This window comes from Procambarus clarkii, chromosome 9 (assembly GCF_040958095.1).
Source record: "Procambarus clarkii isolate CNS0578487 chromosome 9, FALCON_Pclarkii_2.0, whole genome shotgun sequence".
NCBI lineage: Eukaryota > Metazoa > Arthropoda > Malacostraca > Decapoda > Cambaridae > Procambarus > Procambarus clarkii.
The window spans coordinates 36,635,259-36,653,391 of NC_091158.1; positions in this window are offsets into that span (position 1 = coordinate 36,635,259).

Genomic DNA, 18,133 nt, shown 5'->3' on the forward strand with positions numbered 1-18,133 from the left:
CTTGGGAGGTGATGATCTTTGGTGTATTTAAATACTCCGAAATTACCATCTCTTTTAAGAGTCTGAGTGGGTGGTGGAGTGGGTTAAGGCGTACCTGTTATGCCAGTTGCTGGAAGGCTTCTGTGCTGGCTAGGGTTCGAGTCTCCTGGTGGGAAAGTGTTCTAAAGTTGTATACTTCACTCTCGTGTTTAGAAGAGTTGTGCCTTAAGCATAGACACTGTGTCTTCCCATATTAACAGGGACTTGATGAAATTAACGTCTAAATGACCCCTCACTTGCTCTGGTGCTCTTGGGAGGTGATGATCTTTGGTGTATTTAAATACTCCGAAATTACCATCTCTTTTAAGAGTCTGAGTGGGTGGTGGAGTGGGTTAAGGCGTACCTGTTATGCCAGTTGCTGGAAGGCTTCTGTGCTGGCTAGGGTTCGAGTCTCCTGGTGGGAAAGTGTTCTAAAGTTGTATACTTCACTCTCGTGTTTAGAAGAGTTGTGCCTTAAGCATAGACACTGTGTCTTCCCATATTAACAGGGACTTGATGAAATTAACGTCTAAATGACCCCTCACTTGCTCTGGTGCTCTTGGGAGGTGATGATCTTTGGTGTATTTAAATACTCCGAAATTACCATCTCTTTTAAGAGTCTGAGTGGGTGGTGGAGTGGGTTAAGGCGTACCTGTTATGCCAGTTGCTGGAAGGCTTCTGTGCTGGCTAGGGTTCGAGTCTCCTGGTGGGAAAGTGTTCTAAAGTTGTATACTTCACTCTCGTGTTTAGAAGAGTTGTGCCTTAAGCATAGACACTGTGTCTTCCCATATTAACAGGGACTTGATGAAATTAACGTCTAAATGACCCCTCACTTGCTCTGGTGCTCTTGGGAGGTGATGATCTTTGGTGTATTTAAATACTCCGAAATTACCATCTCTTTTAAGAGTCTGAGTGGGTGGTGGAGTGGGTTAAGGCGTACCTGTTATGCCAGTTGCTGGAAGGCTTCTGTGCTGGCTAGGGTTCGAGTCTCCTGGTGGGAAAGTGTTCTAAAGTTGTATACTTCACTCTCGTGTTTAGAAGAGTTGTGCCTTAAGCATAGACACTGTGTCTTCCCATATTAACAGGGACTTGATGAAATTAACGTCTAAATGACCCCTCACTTGCTCTGGTGCTCTTGGGAGGTGATGATCTTTGGTGTATTTAAATACTCCGAAATTACCATCTCTTTTAAGAGTCTGAGTGGGTGGTGGAGTGGGTTAAGGCGTACCTGTTATGCCAGTTGCTGGAAGGCTTCTGTGCTGGCTAGGGTTCGAGTCTCCTGGTGGGAAAGTGTTCTAAAGTTGTATACTTCACTCTCGTGTTTAGAAGAGTTGTGCCTTAAGCATAGACACTGTGTCTTCCCATATTAACAGGGACTTGATGAAATTAACGTCTAAATGACCCCTCACTTGCTCTGGTGCTCTTGGGAGGTGATGATCTTTGGTGTATTTAAATACTCCGAAATTACCATCTCTTTTAAGAGTCTGAGTGGGTGGTGGAGTGGGTTAAGGCGTACCTGTTATGCCAGTTGCTGGAAGGCTTCTGTGCTGGCTAGGGTTCGAGTCTCCTGGTGGGAAAGTGTTCTAAAGTTGTATACTTCACTCTCGTGTTTAGAAGAGTTGTGCCTTAAGCATAGACACTGTGTCTTCCCATATTAACAGGGACTTGATGAAATTAACGTCTAAATGACCCCTCACTTGCTCTGGTGCTCTTGGGAGGTGATGATCTTTGGTGTATTTAAATACTCCGAAATTACCATCTCTTTTAAGAGTCTGAGTGGGTGGTGGAGTGGGTTAAGGCGTACCTGTTATGCCAGTTGCTGGAAGGCTTCTGTGCTGGCTAGGGTTCGAGTCTCCTGGTGGGAAAGTGTTCTAAAGTTGTATACTTCACTCTCGTGTTTAGAAGAGTTGTGCCTTAAGCATAGACACTGTGTCTTCCCATATTAACAGGGACTTGATGAAATTAACGTCTAAATGACCCCTCACTTGCTCTGGTGCTCTTGGGAGGTGATGATCTTTGGTGTATTTAAATACTCCGAAATTACCATCTCTTTTAAGAGTCTGAGTGGGTGGTGGAGTGGGTTAAGGCGTACCTGTTATGCCAGTTGCTGGAAGGCTTCTGTGCTGGCTAGGGTTCGAGTCTCCTGGTGGGAAAGTGTTCTAAAGTTGTATACTTCACTCTCGTGTTTAGAAGAGTTGTGCCTTAAGCATAGACACTGTGTCTTCCCATATTAACAGGGACTTGATGAAATTAACGTCTAAATGACCCCTCACTTGCTCTGGTGCTCTTGGGAGGTGATGATCTTTGGTGTATTTAAATACTCCGAAATTACCATCTCTTTTAAGAGTCTGAGTGGGTGGTGGAGTGGGTTAAGGCGTACCTGTTATGCCAGTTGCTGGAAGGCTTCTGTGCTGGCTAGGGTTCGAGTCTCCTGGTGGGAAAGTGTTCTAAAGTTGTATACTTCACTCTCGTGTTTAGAAGAGTTGTGCCTTAAGCATAGACACTGTGTCTTCCCATATTAACAGGGACTTGATGAAATTAACGTCTAAATGACCCCTCACTTGCTCTGGTGCTCTTGGGAGGTGATGATCTTTGGTGTATTTAAATACTCCGAAATTACCATCTCTTTTAAGAGTCTGAGTGGGTGGTGGAGTGGGTTAAGGCGTACCTGTTATGCCAGTTGCTGGAAGGCTTCTGTGCTGGCTAGGGTTCGAGTCTCCTGGTGGGAAAGTGTTCTAAAGTTGTATACTTCACTCTCGTGTTTAGAAGAGTTGTGCATATATATATATATATATATATGTCGTACCTAGTAGCCAGAACACACTTTTCAGCCTACTTTGCAAGGCCCGATTTGCCTAATAAGCCAAGTTTTCATGAATTAATTGTTTTTCGACTACCTAACCTACCTAACCTAACCTAACCTAACTTTTTCGGCTACCTAACCTAACCTAACCTATAAAGATAGGTTAGGTTAGGTTAGGTAGGGTTGGTTAGGTTTGGTCATATATCTACGTTAATTTTAACTCCAATTGAAAAAAAATGACCCCATACATAATGAAATGGGTAGCTTTATCATTTCATAAGAAAAAAATTAGAGAAAATATATTAATTCAGGAAAACTTGGCTTATAAGGCAAATCGGGCCTTGCATAGTAGGCTGAGAAGTGCGTTCTGGCTACTAGGTACGACATATATATATATATATATATATATATATATATATATATATATATATATATATATATATATATATATATATATATGTTTCATTGAATATGACCGCATATTCTGTATTTATTATTTTCTGGTTTAGGGCTTCTATCCCTCTAAGTATTTTCTTAGCATCAGGGCTTAATTGGAATAGGAGTTCTCCAAAACTCATTTTCGTACTTTTAAGGTGAAGAAAAGAAGTGATTTACTATAGAGTGTATTACACTTATTTGTATAATTTGCACGACGTTTCGAACCTCCATGGTTCATTCTCAAGTGAACAATCTTACAATACTAGTTGATTTTATACCCGCATTAGGTCAGGTGATAATACAATGAAGGTGAAAAACATGGGGGGATACATAAGGGATAAACATAGGGGCTGCAGAAGGCTTATTGGCCCATACGAGGCATCTCCTATCTAAACACAAAGATTAATCCAGTGTAATTGGCCTGTTATGTTGGACATTGTCTTCTGTGTTGGCATCGATATGTTCTTGTCTTGTCCTTACTCTCATGGTGGGTAGAGTAAATAGTTCCGTGATTTGGGTGTTCATGGTAGGTCGCTCTATTCTTATGTGAATTGCCTCAAGAATTTGAGGCAATTCACATAAGAATAGAGCGACCTACCATGAACACCCAAATCACGGAACTATTTACTCTACCCACCATGAGAGTAAGGACAAGACAAGAACATATCGATGCCAACACAGAAGACAATGTCCAACATAACAGGCCAATTACACTGGATTAATCTTTGTGTTTAGATAGGAGATGCCTCGTATGGGCCAATAAGCCTTCTGCAGCCCCTATGTTTATCCCTTATGTATCCCCCCATGTTTTTCACCTTCATTGTATTATCACCTGACCTAATGCGGGTATAAAATCAACTAGTATTGTAAGATTGTTCACTTGAGAATGAACCATGGAGGTTCGAAACGTCGTGCAAATTATACAAATAAGTGTAATACACTCTATAGTAAATCACTTCTTTTCTTCACCTTAAAAGTACGAAAATGAGTTTTGGAGAACTCCTATTCCAATTAAGCCTTGATGCTAAGAAAATAGTTAGAGGGATAGAAGCCCTAAACCAGAAAATAATAAATACAGAATATGCGGTCATATTCAATGAAACATGTTTGAAAGAAAACCTGCTGCCAGTATACACCAATATATATATATATATATATATATATATATACAATTGGTTTACGAAGACAGGGTCTTCAGTAGCAGACAAGAACCAACTGTATACTGCGGTTATGTAGATGACATATTCGTAATAGTAAAAGACTCAGATAAACTAATTGACTTAAAAAGACACCTTGAGAGAGAGTCAGTACTCCGATTTACACATGAAAATAGTGAAAATAACAGTCTGCCATTCCTGGATGTACTAATAACAAAAACAGGAACCTCTTTAAGCAGCAACATATCTACTAAGCCCACCAACATAGGATTATGCCTGAACGGTAGAAGTGAGTGCCCCCAAAGATACAAAGCCAGTGTTCTCAATGCTTATATTCGTCGAGCGCTTACCCACTGCTCTGAATGGAGCAACGTGAGTAGAGAGTTTGAAAGAGTAACTCAGGTAATGGTGAACAACGGATATAGCAACGCGGAAATAAACGCTGCTATAAGAAGACACTTGGACCGTTGGTATAATCCAGAACCTAGAACAGAAACCACAACATCTCCAATAAAATTATATTACAAATCAACAATGCACAGTGAACATATAAAAGAGGAAAGAATAATGAAAGAAATAATCCGTAAAGGAGTAAAAAGCACTACACCTAACCAAAACATAAACCTGATAATTTTCTAGAAAACCAAAAAGACTTCCGAACTCCTTATCAAAAACAGCCCGAAGCCGACGGAGAACCCTCTACAGCAGTCAAGCGTTGTATATATGTATACTTGCCCCCACGAAGGATGTAACCTTCAATCTAAGTACATAGGTATGACGTCGACCAAGCTGACAAGGCGTTTGACATGCCATCTTCAATCCGGTGCCCCTAGGAATCACATGAGACAAGCCCATGACATCACTCTTACAAGAGAAATGTTGAACAAGAACACCTGCATAATAGACAAAACCCAAGATGCAAGAAGATTGCAAATTCTTGAGGCAATTCACATAAGAGTAGAGCGACCTACCATGAACACCCAAATCACGGAACTATTTACTCTACCCACCATGAGAGTAAGGACAAGACCAGAACATAACGATGCCAACACAGAAGACAATGTCCAACATAATGGGCCAATTACAATGGATTAATCTTTGTGTTTAGATAGGAGCTGCCTCGTATGGGCCAATAAGCCTTCTGCAGTTACCTCTATGTTTCACCTCACATTTATCCCTTATGTATCCCCCCATGTTTTCACCTTTATTGTAATATCACCTGACCCAGTGAGGGTATAAAATTAACTAGTATTGTAAGATCTGTTCACTTGAGAATGAACCATGGAGGTTCGAAACGTTGTGCAAATTATATAAATAAGTGTAATACACTCTATAGTAAATCACTTCTTTTCTTCACCTTAAAAGTACGAAAATGAGGTTTGGAGAACTCCTATTTCAATTAAGCCCTGATGCTAAGAAAATAGTTAGAGGGATAGAAGCCCTAAACCAGAAAATAATAAATACAGAATATGCGGTCATATTCAATGAAACATGTTTGAAAGAAAACCTGCTGCCAGTATACACCAATATATATATATATATATATATATATATATATATATATATATATATATATATATATATATATATATATATATATATATATATATATATATATATATATATATATATATATATATATATATGTATATGTATATATATATGTCGTACCTAGTAGCCAGAACGCACTTCTCAGCCTAATATGCAAGGCCCGATTTGCCTAATAAGCCATGTTTTCCTGAATTAATATATTTTCTCTAATTTTTTTCTTGTGAAATGATAAAGCTACCCATTTCATTATGTATGAGGTCAATTTTTTTTATTTGAGTTAAAATTAACGAAGATATATGACCGAACCTAACCAACCCTACCTAACCTAACCTTACCTATCTTCGTAGGTTAGGTTAGGTTAGGTAGCCGAAAAAGTTAGGTTAGGTTAGGTTGTCGAAAAAACATTAGTTAATGAAAACTTGGCTTATTAGGCAGATCGGGCCTTGCATAGTAAGCTGAGAAGTGCGTTCTGGCTATTAGGAACGACATATATATATATATATATATATATATATATATATATATATATATATATATATATATATATATATATATATATATATATATATATATATATATATATATATGCGAACAAGCCTGAATGGTCCCCAGGACAATATGCAACTGAAAACTCACACCCCAGAAGTGACTCGAACCCATACTCCCAGGAGCCACGCAACTGGTATGTACAAGACGCCTTAATCCACTTGACCATCACGACCGGACATAATGAGGTGATAGCCGAGGCTATTTGAACCACCCCACCGCCGGCACTCGGATAGTAATCTTGGGCATAGCATTTTACCAAATCACCTCATTCTTTGGGGCACACGTGAGGAACACAAATGCGAACAAGCCTGAATGGTCCCCAGGACAATATGCAACTGAAAACTCACACCCCAGAAGTGACTCGAACCCATACATACCAGTTGCGTGGCTCCTGGGAGTATGGGTTCGAGTCACTTCTGGGGTGTGAGTTTTCAGTTATATATATATATATATATATATATATATATATATATATATATATATATATATATATATATATATATATATATATATATATATATATATATATATATATATATATATATAAATATATATATATATATATATATATATATATATATATATATATATATATATATATAATATATATATAATATATATATATATATATATATATATATATATATATATATATATATATATATATATATATATATATATATATATATATATATATATATGTCGTACCTAGTAGCCAGAACTCACTTTTTGGCCTACTATTCAAGGCCCGATTTGCCTAATAAGCCAAGTTTTCCTGAATTAATATATTTTTTCTAATTTTTTTCTTATGAAATGATAAAGCTACCCATTTCATTATGTATGAGGTCAATTTTTTTTATTGGAGTTAAAATTAACGTAGACATTTGACCGAACCTAACCAACCCTACCTAACCTAACCTAACCTATCTTTATAGGTTAGGTTTGGTTAGGTAGCCGAAAAAGTTAGGTTAGGTTAGGTTAGGTAGGTTAGGTAGTCGAAAAACAATTAATTCATGAAAACTTGGCTTATTAGGCAAATCGGGCCTTGAATAGTAGGCCAAAAAGTGAGTTCTGGCTACTAGGTACGACATATATATATATATATATATATATATATATATATATATATATATATATATATATATATATATATGTCGTACCTAGTAGCCAGAACTCACTTTTTGGCCTACTATTCAAGGCCCGATTTGCCTAATAAGCCAAGTTTTCCTGAATTAATATATTTTCTCTAATTTTTTTCTTATGAAATGATAAAGCTACCCATTTCATTATGTATGAGGTCAATTTTTTTTATTGGAGTTAAAATTAACGTAGATATATGACCGAACCTAACCAACCCTACCTAACCTAACCTAACCTATCTTTATAGGTTAGGTTGGGTTAGGTAGTAGAAAAAGTTAGGTTAGGTTAGGTTAGGTAGGTTAGGTAGTCGAAAAAACATTAATTCATGAAAACTTGGCTTATTAGGCAAATCGGGCCTTGCATAGTAGGCTGAGAAGTGCGTTCTGGCTACTAGGTACGACATATATATATATATGTGTGTGTGTGTGTGTGTGTGTCGTACCTAGTAGCCAGAATGCACTTCTCGGCCTATTATGCAAGGCCCGATTTGCCTAATAAGCCAAGTTTTCCTGAATTAATATATTTTCTCTAATTTTTTTCTGATGAAATGATAAAACTACCCATTTCATTATGTATGAGGTCAATTTTTTTTAGAATTGCCTCAAGAATTTGAGGCAATTCACATAAGAATAGAGCGACCTACCATGAACACCCAAATCACGGAACTATTTACTCTACCCACCATGAGAGTAAGGACAAGACAAGAACATATCGATGCCAACACAGAAGACAATGTCCAACATAACAGGCCAATTACACTGGATTAATCTTTGTGTTTAGATAGGAGATGCCTCGTATGGGCCAATAAGCCTTCTGCAGCCCCTATGTTTATCCCTTATGTATCCCCCCATGTTTTTCACCTTCATTGTATTATCACCTGACCTAATGCGGGTATAAAATCAACTAGTATTGTAAGATTGTTCACTTGAGAATGAACCATGGAGGTTCGAAACGTCGTGCAAATTATACAAATAAGTGTAATACACTCTATAGTAAATCACTTCTTTTCTTCACCTTAAAAGTACGAAAATGAGTTTTGGAGAACTCCTATTCCAATTAAGCCTTGATGCTAAGAAAATAGTTAGAGGGATAGAAGCCCTAAACCAGAAAATAATAAATACAGAATATGCGGTCATATTCAATGAAACATGTTTGAAAGAAAACCTGCTGCCAGTATACACCAATATATATATATATATATATATATATACAGTTGGTTTACGAAGACAGGGTCTTCAGTAGCAGACAAGAACCAACTGTATACTGCGGTTATGTAGATGACATATTCGTAATAGTAAAAGACTCAGATAAACTAATTGACTTAAAAAGACACCTTGAGAGAGAGTCAGTACTCCGATTTACACATGAAAATAGTGAAAATAACAGTCTGCCATTCCTGGATGTACTAATAACAAAAACAGGAACCTCTTTAAGCAGCAACATATCTACTAAGCCCACCAACATAGGATTATGCCTGAACGGTAGAAGTGAGTGCCCCCAAAGATACAAAGCCAGTGTTCTCAATGCTTATATTCGTCGAGCGCTTACCCACTGCTCTGAATGGAGCAACGTGAGTAGAGAGTTTGAAAGAGTAACTCAGGTAATGGTGAACAACGGATATAGCAACGCGGAAATAAACGCTGCTATAAGAAGACACTTGGACCGTTGGTATAATCCAGAACCTAGAACAGAAACCACAACATCTCCAATAAAATTATATTACAAATCAACAATGCACAGTGAACATATAAAAGAGGAAAGAATAATGAAAGAAATAATCCGTAAAGGAGTAAAAAGCACTACACCTAACCAAAACATAAACCTGATAATTTTCTAGAAAACCAAAAAGACTTCCGAACTCCTTATCAAAAACAGCCCGAAGCCGACGGAGAACCCTCTACAGCAGTCAAGCGTTGTATATATGTATACTTGCCCCCACGAAGGATGTAACCTTCAATCTAAGTACATAGGTATGACGTCGACCAAGCTGACAAGGCGTTTGACATGCCATCTTCAATCCGGTGCCCCTAGGAATCACATGAGACAAGCCCATGACATCACTCTTACAAGAGAAATGTTGAACAAGAACACCTGCATAATAGACAAAACCCAAGATGCAAGAAGATTGCAAATTCTTGAGGCAATTCACATAAGAGTAGAGCGACCTACCATGAACACCCAAATCACGGAACTATTTACTCTACCCACCATGAGAGTAAGGACAAGACCAGAACATAACGATGCCAACACAGAAGACAATGTCCAACATAATGGGCCAATTACAATGGATTAATCTTTGTGTTTAGATAGGAGCTGCCTCGTATGGGCCAATAAGCCTTCTGCAGTTACCTCTATGTTTCACCTCACATTTATCCCTTATGTATCCCCCCATGTTTTCACCTTTATTGTAATATCACCTGACCCAGTGAGGGTATAAAATTAACTAGTATTGTAAGATCTGTTCACTTGAGAATGAACCATGGAGGTTCGAAACGTTGTGCAAATTATATAAATAAGTGTAATACACTCTATAGTAAATCACTTCTTTTCTTCACCTTAAAAGTACGAAAATGAGGTTTGGAGAACTCCTATTTCAATTAAGCCCTGATGCTAAGAAAATAGTTAGAGGGATAGAAGCCCTAAACCAGAAAATAATAAATACAGAATATGCGGTCATATTCAATGAAACATGTTTGAAAGAAAACCTGCTGCCAGTATACACCAATATATATATATATATATATATATATATATATATATATATATATATATATATATATATATATATATATATATGTATATGTATATATATATGTCGTACCTAGTAGCCAGAACGCACTTCTCAGCCTAATATGCAAGGCCCGATTTGCCTAATAAGCCATGTTTTCCTGAATTAATATATTTTCTCTAATTTTTTTCTTGTGAAATGATAAAGCTACCCATTTCATTATGTATGAGGTCAATTTTTTTTTATTTGAGTTAAAATTAACGAAGATATATGACCGAACCTAACCAACCCTACCTAACCTAACCTTACCTATCTTCGTAGGTTAGGTTAGGTTAGGTAGCCGAAAAAGTTAGGTTAGGTTAGGTTGTCGAAAAAACATTAGTTAATGAAAACTTGGCTTATTAGGCAGATCGGGCCTTGCATAGTAAGCTGAGAAGTGCGTTCTGGCTATTAGGAACGACATATATATATATATATATATATATATATATATATATATATATATATATATATATATATATATATATATATATATATATATATATATATATATATATATATATATATATATGCGAACAAGCCTGAATGGTCCCCAGGACAATATGCAACTGAAAACTCACACCCCAGAAGTGACTCGAACCCATACTCCCAGGAGCCACGCAACTGGTATGTACAAGACGCCTTAATCCACTTGACCATCACGACCGGACATAATGAGGTGATAGCCGAGGCTATTTGAACCACCCCACCGCCGGCACTCGGATAGTAATCTTGGGCATAGCATTTTACCAAATCACCTCATTCTTTGGGGCACACGTGAGGAACACAAATGCGAACAAGCCTGAATGGTCCCCAGGACAATATGCAACTGAAAACTCACACCCCAGAAGTGACTCGAACCCATACATACCAGTTGCGTGGCTCCTGGGAGTATGGGTTCGAGTCACTTCTGGGGTGTGAGTTTTCAGTTATATATATATATATATATATATATATATATATATATATATATATATATATATATATATATATATATATATATATATATATATATATATATATATATATATATATATATATATATATATATATATATAAATATATATATATATATATATATATATATATATATATATAATATATATATATATATATATATATATATATATATATATATATATATATATATATATATATATATATATATATATATATATATATATATATGTCGTACCTAGTAGCCAGAACTCACTTTTTGGCCTACTATTCAAGGCCCGATTTGCCTAATAAGCCAAGTTTTCCTGAATTAATATATTTTTTCTAATTTTTTTCTTATGAAATGATAAAGCTACCCATTTCATTATGTATGAGGTCAATTTTTTTTATTGGAGTTAAAATTAACGTAGACATTTGACCGAACCTAACCAACCCTACCTAACCTAACCTAACCTATCTTTATAGGTTAGGTTTGGTTAGGTAGCCGAAAAAGTTAGGTTAGGTTAGGTTAGGTAGGTTAGGTAGTCGAAAAACAATTAATTCATGAAAACTTGGCTTATTAGGCAAATCGGGCCTTGAATAGTAGGCCAAAAAGTGAGTTCTGGCTACTAGGTACGACATATATATATATATATATATATATATATATATATATATATATATATATATATATATATATATATATATATATATATATATATATATATGTCGTACCTAGTAGCCAGAATGCACTTCTCGGCCTATTATGCAAGGCCCGATTTGCCTAATAAGCCAAGTTTTCCTGAATTAATATATTTTCTCTATTTTTTTTCTGATGAAATGATAAAACTACCCATTTCATTATGTATGAGGTCAATTTTTTTTATTGGAGTTAAAATTATCGTAGATATATGACCTAACCTAACCCACCCTACCTAACCTAACCTAACCTATCTTTATAGGTTAGGTTAGGTTAGATAGCCGAAAAAGTTAGATTATGTTAGGTAGTCGAAAAACAATTAATTAATGAAAACTTAGCTTATTAGGCAAATTGAGCCTTGCATGGTAGGCTGAGAAGTGCGTTCTGGCTACTAGGTACGACATAAATATATATATATATATATATATATATATATATATATATATATATGTCGTACCTAGTAGCCAGAACGCACTTCTCAGCCTACTATGCCAGGCCCGATTTGCCTAATAGGCCAAGTTTCCCTGAATTAATATATTTTCTTGAATTTTTTTCTTATGAAATGATAAAGCTAACCATTTCATTATATATGAGGTCAATTTTTTTTATTGGAGTTAAAATTAACATAGATATATGTCCGAACCTAACCAACCCTACCTAACCTAACCTAACCTATCTTTATCGGTTAGGTTAGGTTAGGTAGCAGAAAAAGTTAGGTTAGGTTAGGTTAGGTAGGTTAGGTAGTCGAAAAACAATTAATTCATGAAAACTTGGCTTATTAGGCAAATCGGGCCTTGCATAGTAGGCTGAAAAGTGAGTTCTGGCTACTAGGTACGACATATATATATATATATATATATATATATATATATATATATATATATATGTCGTACCTAGTAGCCAGAACGCACTTCTCAGCCTATTATTCAAGGCCCGATTTGCCTAATAAGCCAAGTTTTCCTGAATTAATATATTTTCTCTAATTTTTTTCTTATGAAATGATAAAGCTACCCATTTCATCATGTTTGAGGTCAATTTTTTTTATTGGAGTTAAAATTAACGTAGATATATGACCGAACCTAACCAACCCTACCTAACCTAACCTAACCTATCTTTATAGGTTAGGTTAGGTTAGGTAGCCTAAAAAGTTAGGTTAGGTTAGGTTAGGTAGGTTAGGTAGTCGAAAAACAATTATGTCATGAAAACTTGGCTTAATAGGCAAATCGGGCCTTGCATAGTAGGCTGAGAAGTGCGTTCTGGCTACTAGGTACGACATATATATATATATATATATATATATATATATATATATATATATATATATATATATATATATATATATATATATATATATATATATATATATATATATATATATGTCGTACCTAATAGCCAGAACGCACTTCTCAGCCTACTATTCAAGGCCCGATTTGCCTAATAAGCCAAGTTTTCATGAATTAATGTTTTTTCGTCTACCTAACCTACCTAACCTAACCTAACCTAGCTTTTTTTGGCTACCTAACCTAACCTTACCTATAAATATAGGTTAGGTTAGGTTAGGTAGGGTTGGTTAGGTTCGGTCATATATCTACGTTAATTTTAACTCCAATAAAAAAAAATTGACCTCATACATAGAGAAAAGGGTTGCTTTATCATTTCATAAGAAAAAAATTATAGTAAATATATTAATTCAGGAAAACTTGGCTTATTAGGCAAATCGGGCCTTGAATAGTAGGCTGAGAAGTGAGTTCTGGCTACTAGGTACGACATATATATATATATATATATATATATATATATATATATATATATATATATATATATATATATATATATATATATATATATATATATATATATATATATATATATATATATATATATATATATATATATATATATATATATATATATATATATATATATATATATATAATATTAAATATGACCGAAAAAGTAAGATTAATAATTCTAACACGAATTTTCTCTATCATAAGAAGACATCATAAGAAGGAAAGTGAAACGCAATGCAACTTCTGAAGAAACAACTAACACAACACCTATACCCCCTATTTGACTATTTTACAGGAACTTCTTTTCCACAGCCCATAAAACGGAGGAAAGGGTCCTGAAAGATATTGTCAGTAGAAACGTTATCCCTACAGACAAAAATCAGAAGATACAACTGACGATTTACTATAAAACCAGAAAAACGGCCAGCCTACTCATGAGAAACTCTCCAGACACAAAGCAGAACGCTTAGAAAGAGACCAACGTCGTCTATGCCTTCAAATGCCCTCTTGGGGACTGTAAGCCTCAAAAAACCCAGTATATAGGCAAGACAACAACATCTCTTTCTAGGCGTTTAACGATGCATAAGCAACAGGGCTCCATTAAGGAACATATAATCTCTTTCCAAAAACAAACCATCACCAGAGAAATCTTAGCAAACAACACAGAAATCATCGATAGATACAGCGATAGCAGGCGGCTTGACGTCTGCGAGGCACTACACATTATGCGTATATAACCTGGATATGCGTATGGAAATGTCAAGACACACAAGCCAGGAAACCCACTTCGGCCAATCATTAGCCAGATACCCACACCCACGTACAGACTGGCGAAGCGACTCAACGGCCTGCTGACTCCTTATGTTCCCTGCGCCTTCAGCCTGAAGTCTTCAAAGGAATTTGTTGACTTACTGCGGGGCACACGGGCCACAGGGATAAGAGCCTCGTTGGACGTAGAATCGCTGTTTACCAACGTACCTGTGGACGAGACAATCGGGATGATAGCCGACAGAGTGTATCGTGATCCAGCCTGTACTCCTCTTGACATACCAGAAAATATTCTGAGGAAACTACTCCAAGCTTGTACTAAAGAGGCACCTTTCTTGAGCCCGGATGGGCACATGTATAAGCAAGTAGATGGGGTCGCCATGGGTTCTCCCCTTGGTGTCCTGTTTGCAAACTTCTACTTGGGTACCATCGTGCAAAAAGTCTTAGTCGACATGAACTTGAAACCGGCCATATACTGCAGGTATGTTGACGACATTTTTACACAGGTACCTGATGTCAGACATCTGTAGGAGCTGAAGGAGGCATTTGAGCAACGTTCCGTGCTGCGTTTCACTTACGAGATGGAAAAGGATGGGAAGCTGCCCTTTCTAGATGTAACAGTCATGGAAAAGAGCGGAGGGTTCCACACTGCAGTCTACACTAAGGAAACGAGCATAGGAATGTACCTAAATGCCAACAGCGACTGCCCAGACAGGTACAAGAGGAGTGTTGTTAACGCATATGTCGACCGTGCTCTCAGCCACAGCTCAGAATGGAAGCAAGTCGACGAAGAACTCTGTAGGGTAAGGCAGGTCCTAGTCAACAACGGCTTCTCCAATGGTTTCGTCGAAGACATCATAAGAAGGAGAGTGAAACGCCATGCAACCTCTGAAGAGACAACTAACACAACACCTATACCCCCTATTAGACTATTTTACAGGAACTTCTTTTCCACAGCTCATAAAACGGAGGAAAGGGTCCTGAAAGATATTGTTAATAGAAACGTTATCCCTACAGACAAAAATCAGAGGACACAACTGACGATTTACTATAAAACCAGAAAAACGGCCAGCCTACTCATAAAGAAACTCTCCAGACACAAAACAGAACGCTTTAAAAGAGACTAACGTCGTCTATGCCTTCAAATGCCCTCTTGGGGACTGTAAGCTCCAAAAAACCCAGTATATAGGCAAGACAACAACATCTCTTTCTAGGCGTTTAACGATGCATAAGCAACAGGGCTCCATTAAGGAACATATAATCTCTTCCCACAACCAAACCATCGCCAGAGAAATCCTAGTAAACAACACAGAAATCATCGATAGATACAGCGATAGCAGGCGGCTTGACGTTTGCGAGGCACTACACATCAAGAAGTCAACACCAGCAATCAACAGCTAATTAATGCACAACTATATTCTACCCACCTCAAGACTCCACTCCAATATAGAAGCATCAAGAAATATGGACCAATAGGCTTTCTACAAACACTTCTATTCAATACCCATTGTTTCGTGTTCTGTCTTGTGTTGATGAAATTAATACCCTATTAATGCCACCTCACCTCATCCACCTCACTCAAATGTAGATATAAAATCGGAGATGCGTTAGTTCTATTCAGTTGTGTATTTGTAAACTAAAGTCTTTGAAAATGTAATAAGTTTTACGAAACGCGCTCGTGTCGCGTCAGACTAGAAATAAAAATTTTGGAGAATTGATTTTTGATTTACCTACAACAGTGAAAAGAAATGTACGAAAGATTGAGAAAATTCGTGTTAGAATTATTAATCTTACTTCTTCGGTCATATTTAATAATATATATATATATATATATATATATATATATATATATATATATATATATATATATATATATATATATATATATATATATATATGTATGTATATACATATATATATATTTATATACATATATATATATTTATATACATATATATATATATAACCATATACATATATATATACATATATATATATATATATATATATATATATATATATGTATATATATATATATATATATATATATATATATATATATATATATGTATATGTATATACATATATATATATATATATATGGGGTGTGAGTTTTCATTCATATACATATATATATATATATATAACCATATACATATATATATACATATATATATATATATATATGTATATATATATATATATATATATATATATATATATATATATATATATATATATATATATATATATGTATATGTATATACATATATATATATATATATATATATATATATATATATATATATATATATATACATATATATATATATATATATATATATATATATATATATATATATATATATATATATATATATATATATATATATATATATATCTTTCCTGTAGACATATATTATTAATTATGACCGAAAAAGTAAGATTATTATTTCTAACACGAATTTTCTCAATGTTTCTGATATTTCTTTTCACTGTTGATGGTAATTGAAAAATCAGTTCTTCAAAATTCATTTTTATTTCTAGTCTGATGCGACACTTGAACGCGTTTCGTAAAACTTATTACATTTTCAAAGACTTTAGTTTACACACACACAACTATAACTGAACAGAGTTTAAACAGCTTCGATTTTATACCACCTGCATTTGGGTGAGATGATATGTTACAACAGTTTTGGATGAGGTGAAAACAAACTTTCAACACAAGACAGAACACGGAACAATGGGTATAATATTTTGTAAGTTAAAGGGAAGAATGAAAGTAACTGCAAAGGGCCTATTGGTCCATATTTCTTGATGCTTCTATATTGGTGCGGAGTCTTGAAGTGGGTAGAATATAGTTGTGCATTAATTGGCTGTTGATTGCTGGTGTCGACTTCTTAATGTGTAGTGCCTCACAGATGTCAAGCCGCCTGCTATCGCTGTATCTATCGATGATTTCCGTGTTTTTTGTTAAGACTTCTCTGGTGATGGTCTGGTTGTGGGAAGAGATTATATGTTCTTAATGGAGCCCTGTTGCTTATGCATCGTTAATCGCCTGGAAAGAGATGTTGTTGTCTTGCCTATGTATTGAATTCTTTGAGGCTTACAGTCCCCAAGTGGGAATTTCAAAGCATAGATAACGTTGGTTTCCTTTAAGGCATTCTGCTTTGTGTCTGGGGAGTTTTTCAAAGTAGATTGGCCGTTTTTTTTGGTAACTATAACCAATAACCAAACCATGTTAAATAATAACCAAAATATGTTAAAGTGAATGACCTATAAATAAAATTTTCAGTATAAATGAGCCTATAGGACCTCGTTTGGTGATTAGTTATATTTAACAGTAATATTGGTTTCAAACTTTGTGAATATTTTCATATTTATGGTTTATATTTGACCATGCATGGGAAACAGTAATTGTATGTCACTTTTGTCGCGTTCCTAACCAGATATAGTCTGGGACTGGGGCAAAAATCCTGTATTGAATAACACAGTAATGCTCCTTTGGCCAGT